The sequence below is a fragment of the Mus caroli genome, chromosome 15 (assembly GCF_900094665.2).
Source record: "Mus caroli chromosome 15, CAROLI_EIJ_v1.1, whole genome shotgun sequence".
Taxonomy (NCBI): Eukaryota; Metazoa; Chordata; class Mammalia; order Rodentia; family Muridae; genus Mus; species Mus caroli.
In genome coordinates this window covers 51,381,256-51,387,905 of record NC_034584.1, presented here as the reverse complement: position 1 = coordinate 51,387,905, position 6,650 = coordinate 51,381,256, and the positions used below count along the sequence as shown (strand labels likewise).

Below are 6,650 nucleotides of genomic sequence, written 5' to 3'. Positions count from 1 at the left end.
GACTCCAGAAAATCAAATAACCCCATTAAAAACTGGGGCTCAGAGCTGAACAAAGAATTCTCACCTGAGGAATACCGAATGGCAGAGAAGCACCTGAAAAAATGTTCAACATCCTAGAATATATTTTTAAGTGAAATGTGAGTCCTAAAGATAGGTAAACATCTTTCTGAAGTTAACCTTGTGAGAACTTCATGGTTATCGTCATCATAGCAAACATATTTAACGATGCTTTGCTCTGTATCATAATGAAGTCTATTACCATATTTTCTGTCAAAAATATACAAAGTATTGCCATGTCTAGCAGCTGTTTATTGGATCAATATATAAAAACTCCAAATATACATGATAAAAGTCCTAGGATACTTTACTTTAAATTCTGTTTCTGTCATCAAATACTTTTTGCAATAGGTTTTCAGCTGACACGAAACTGAAAGTTATCTGTTATTGTTAAGGTTTGTATCTGAAATACTTCACCAAATTACGTCTCTGGGATTCATGCTTTTCATTGTTGGCTATATATATATAAGTGGCTGCTGCAGCAGTGGTTCAAAGACACCCAGATATTACTCATGTTACTCAAAAATCTTGGTGCCCTGTGCATGTGGCAGTTGTAGCAGGCATCATATTGTTTGAATTACAGTTTCATGGTGGCTTCCACCTAATTTTCAGAGAAAGCCTGAACACCTAGGCAAAGTCTGGCAGGATTTTGTGTCCCAGAAGACAGCTCCTAAGAGGGCAGTGCTTGGAGTTTTGTGGGTAATTCCAAATCTGTAAGGAGGTACCTGTAATACAGACTAAATGAAGTCATAGGTAGCATGAAGAGGCACCCAGCAGAGTGGCCATGTGCGCTGTAGCTAGCAATGCTACACAGCATGGTTATATAGGTCTTTTGAAATGTTAACTACCATGTGCCCCAGATGCCAGGTGTGGGGCTACAGAGCTTAGTATTTGTCCTGAGGGTCTTTGTCTTATTTTAGCCAGGCTACTTCTGTTTATGTTGCTATCCACTTATTCTGGAATGGGGACAGTTACCCTGTGACCTTGTATATTAGAAGTATGTAATTATCTTTTTTATTTTTATAGAACTCAAAGTGGATTCTTTCTATGGTTTCTGTGATGACTTTGGACATGAACTTTTGATAAATGCTCAAACAGTTGAGACTGTGGGCACTGATGGAAATAGACTAAATTAATTGTGTATTATAAATGTTGATGAGCCTTTGGGGGCCAGGAGTAGAATATTATAGTTCTGATAGTTAGCTATATGCTCAAACTAAATATATGACAACAAATATGTGACTCCATTGGTTGGTAGTGTAACCTTTAATAGGTTTGTTGTAGTGGGATGGAGTGAGGTCATTTGGCTTGTTTCCTATGTAGATACCAAAGTCCTGACCCATTCTCTGTCTGTTTCAAGGCTACTATGAAATGAGAATATTCCTCTGACCCCTGCATTCACAAGCCACTCACTGCATTCATTCTAGGCAAGAGGCAAAAGACAACAAGAGATTGAAACCTCCCAAACTATAAGCCAAAAGAGAGCTCCATCTTGCCAAGTTGTTTAAGGTATTTTGCCATAATAATGCAAACCTGAATTAACATTTAGTGTATTTATCTCTATTTTACAAATGAGTGAGTGAAGATTTCATGAGGCCACCTCTGATCAGGTGCCAAAGTTGGGATTCAAATCCAGCCTTCATGTTGAGGCTTTGTAAATTGTTCAGTGTTGACTTTCTTAGGGTTCTGTCTCTGCCTATCTCCAAGAGGGAAAGGAATAATTCCCTGTTTGAAATAATCTGCAAACATTTGTGTTAGTATGGCCAATATCCCTACTACTATGGTCATACCTGTTAATGATAGTGAGCCAATGTAATTTGTTTGAAAGTAAGGATCCATGGCTCCAGATACATATGCAGCTGAGGATGGCCTTATCTGACATCAGGGGGAGGGGAAGCCCTTGGTCTTGTGGAGGCTTGATGTCCCAGCATAAGAGGATGCTAGAGCAGTGATGTAGGAGTGAGTAAGTTGGTGGAGGAGCACCCTCATAGAGGCAAAGGGGAGAGGGAAGAGGGTGGTTGGCATGTGGGGTTTGTGGAGGGGAAACTGGGAAGGGGGGTATCATTTGAAATGTAAATGAATAAAATGAGTTTTTTTAAAAGAACAAACTTTCATGACAGTTTTCTAATATTACAAATCATTAATAATGAAGGTTCACTGCTTATACCTCAGTTGTGACTTTCAGTCAAGGTTGTGTTTCTGGGCTGCTATGATCTTTCTCTATTAAACACTTTCTTATATCAGCTCTTTAATATTCTCTCCACTTATGGAATCACCCTGTGACTAATTCTAACTATGCTCCTCTGCTATCACAATTACCTTATAAGAATACATAGGCTTATCATCTATAAGACTAGATAACTTTTCTTTAATATCCACTATTGTAACTCTGGACCTTTTTTTTCCCCTGTGGGAGCATATTAGAATATTTAAAAATACTCATTACTACATCCATTAATGAAATAGAAACAATTGTGAAAACTTGTGCTGGGAGTCAGCATTCCTCTAGAGCAACAACCAAATTATGTTACTAGTGCTATATGGTGTCTCAGGCTGTTGTGCCTATACAACCAGAGAGGAAAATGGGCACATGCTTTAAAGTTCCCAACTAGCTTTCCTCTGCTTCTTATAAAACACAATGATAAGGTAGAAACTTTTAAGTTAAGCATTTCCTTAGTTGTTTTTTTACATACCACAGAAGTTTCCAACAGATGTCAGGGAGCCCTCATTTCACAGGGTTATTCTATTAACTTCAGTTACAAGCTGTTTCTTCCTTATGCCCAGCACACATGTAAAATAAGAGCTGTCCCTGAAGCCTAAAAGGGAGCCCGACTGGCCTTTCCTTCAGTCTCTATTTCATTTTTTTGTTCCCGTCTTTCCTTTGGAAGGAACATTTCTGGGTTAAAAATTTTGAGATGCATGGTTGGCTCCATCCCTCTACTGCCCCACCTAGGGATCCATCCTGTCTGCAGACACCAAACCCCTGCACTATTGCTGATGCCGAGAAGCGCTTGCTGACAGGAACCTGATATGACTGTTCCCTGGAAGTTCTACCAGCACCTGACCAATACAGATGCAGAAAATCACAGCCAACCATCAGACTGAGCCTGGAGACCCCAATGGAAGAGCTAGGGGAATGACTGAAGGAGCCTAAGGGAATTGCAACCCCATAAGAAGAACAATATGAACTAACTGAACCACCCAGAGCTCCCAGGAACTAAACCACCAACCAAAGAGTATCCATGGGGGAGCCAGGACTCCAGATACATCTGTAGCAGAGGATGGTCTTATCTGATATTAATGGGACAGGATTGAGGCTTGATGCCCCAGTGTAGGGGGATGCTAGAGGTGTTAGGTGGGAATGGGTAGATGGGAGCACCATCATAGAAGCAAAGTGGAGGGGGTAAAAGAGGGTTGGGATGGGAGGTAGGTGGAAGGGTAACCGGGAAGTTGGATATTATTTGAGATGTAAATGAATAAAATGATTACTACGACTACGACTACTACTAGGAGCCTGACAGTTCCAATTCCTAGGACTCACCTTCAGTTATAGACATTTTGTTCATATACCACCTGTGCTGAATCACTGATCACTGAAGTAGCTTTCAAAGCTCAAACCCAAACAGATTCATCCTGTGATCAATTATAACCATGCCCCTCTGCTATCCGATGGTTAACTTGTAAGGATACATAGACTGCAATATGAAGAATAAGCCTTTACATCAGTGAGAGAGTATTCATTTCATGCAATAAAGTCTATTTAAAATGTATCATGTTCCACTTGTTATAAAATGAACTAGGTCAATTTTGGTGTGATTATTACACCTATTGAATAAGCTTCACAGAGGTTTCCCATGGGCCTTCACATTATTAGAAATGCCAGAGTTTCCATGATGAAATATTCCTAATGATATTTCAAGTCAACCTAAGCTACATAGGCTAAATTCCATCCCTCTGGCTCTCTGGTGAATACCTCATATCTCAGGGTAAGCTTCCAATATCGGTCAGATTAATCTTGCACATGAACTAAATGTGACAAAAATATGGTCATTCCAGCACTTCCACAAAACTAACTGCTAACCTCACTCAACTATTAAATGTCTTTCTAAGGTTCTCACTCTCATAATTACACATACTTACATGCCTGAAATCTTAATTTGTATAGCTTAGTCGCAAAACTTAAAATAGTATGTTGGTTATAAAGATCAATTTCATCTTTTACTTTTCAAGCCAGAAAAGTGTTGCACAGGATCAGGCTGCTGGGGAAGAGAGAAGTTGCCATTAGCCAGAGCTAACTGCCAATGACAGTGAAATTGGTCTTGCTGACACATCTTTTCACGCTGCATGCAACTGGAAATAATTTGCATTGATCATAAGTTCCTCTGCTCTGGTGGACTCTGTTGCAAGAATGCTCATATGAAGTGTTCTTTCTTAGTTCTATTATTTATGACACATTAGCTAAGCTGCACTTGAATTTCTATTTATAGGAGGAATAAGGAAAATTTCAGATTTAGAGAGTATCAGTTTTTGAATCTAATAATTTAGAAGTTGTATTCATTAGCATCGTTGATAATGTCATTGAGTTTCTAGAATTCGCTTTTTTGTATTTATGCCTAGACTCAGAAAATGTTACTCTACACGTGTCTTGTCCTTCTTTCTTCCCTTTGTGACATTTCTCTCATCAAACTCACGTATCTTCTTTATTTTATCCTCCTGTTATTTCTTTCCATTTTTATATAATATCTGGATTAATTTATAGTCACTAGTAGTGTATAGGAGTTTATTTCTCTTTGTGTCATAGCCAGCATTTGCTATTTGTAGTTTTTGGAAAGATGGCAATTCTGACTGAGGTGGTTTTAATTTGTATTTCCCTGATGGTTAAGGGTGATGAGCAATTTTAAATGTTTATGGTTCTTTAGTGCTTAATCTTTTGAGAAATTACCTTTGCTTTAACATATTCCTTGACTGCAATCTTCACTGATATTCAGTATTTTTTACTTCTTTATATATTTTAGAAATAAATACTATGTCACAAAGAACTTAGCTCACACATCAAATCCTATAGCTCAAACTTTTTTTTTCTGATTTTGTGGAATGTCTCTTGGCTTAATTTCTTTTAGTGTATATAAGTTTATTAATTTCATCCAATTATATTTGTTAATTTTTGGGTTTCTTTTTTAACCTATTGAGGTTCTCATCAGAAAGTCCTTAGCTATGGCATAGAAGTCTTTTCCACGTTTTCCTCCAACATTTTCAGAGTTTTGTGTCTTACATGAAAGCCTTTGATCCTGATTTGAATTAAGTGTTGTTCAATGTGAGAAAAAGATATAGTTTTATTTTGCGTGTGACTATCCAGTTCTTCCAGCACTATTTATTGAAAATGTTGCATTTCTTCCAGTGCTTGTTTGTGGCATCGTTTCCCAGTCAAGTAGCTATAGCTGTACAGGTTGATTTGTAGCTCCTCCCCCACTGATCTACATGCCAGTTTTTGTGACAATACCATGGTGTTTCTGTCACTATGAACTTGTAGTGTGAATGGAAGTCATATTTGGTGATGTCTCCTACACAGCTCTTTTTACTCAGAACTGCCTCCACTTTTCAAAAGTGATTTTTGTCTTTTGTGTTTCTTTCTGAATTTTAAGGTTGTTTTCTATATTTATTTAAAGAATGCTATTAGAATCTTGATGATCACCACATCACATCTGTACATTGCTTTGGATTATATAATTTACATACATACATACATACATACATACATACATACATACATACATAATATAGCCAATATTTGACTGTCAATTGTGGGAGGTACTTCTATTTCCCAGTGACTTCTTGAGTTTTTTCAGTATTTTAAAAATTTCAATGTAGAGTTCTTTCACTTCCTTGGTTTAGTTTATTCCAAAATATTTTATTTCTTTTTTATTTCTTATTTTTGGTTGCAGTTTCTTTGGTTTTATTGAAATGCAAAACATGCACACAAGCCATCTATCCATTTTCTTCACTGTGTAACCTGGCATTGGGATTGGTGACTCTGATGGCCAGCTGTGCTGCTATTTCTATGATGGCTTCACATCAGCAGCACTTCCAGATCCTTGACATTGTGAACCACAAACATCCAGAAGCTGCTAGGCTGCATGTGCTTGGTTTTCTTGTTGCTCCCATACCAACGTTGGGCATCAGGATCTGGCCCTTGAATCATCTCCACACCCTGTTGTTGATGCCTCTAGGTTTCTGCCAGTTTCGCTTAATTTTCACATAGCAGTCTGACTGGTGCCTGGTGAACTTCTTGGTCCTCTTTTTGAGAATCTTGGGCTTCACCAGAGGCCAGAGGGCAGTAGCCATGATGTCACAAAAGAGATGGCAGCCACCTTGCGGGAAGTTCCGAGGAAGAAGGAAGGGGAATTTTTTATTTCTTTCAAAGCTATTATGATTATTGGGTTAAACTTTTGACTTAGAAGAAAGATCACTAAATTTTTGTTTGTTAATTTTTTATCCAGTTCCTTTGTTGAACATTTTTTATCAGTTCCAGACATTTTCTGGTAGAGTCTATAGGTTTCTGTAAGTATAAAATCATATGATCAATAAATTGTGAT

General features: G+C 37.9%; 1 pseudogene; it reads right to left on the bottom strand.

Moving 5' to 3' along the window:
• Window positions 1–6,042: 6,042 nt before the first annotated feature.
• Window positions 6,043–6,399, bottom strand: LOC110310047 (annotated as a pseudogene).
• Between the last annotated feature and the right edge of the window lie 251 nt (window positions 6,400–6,650).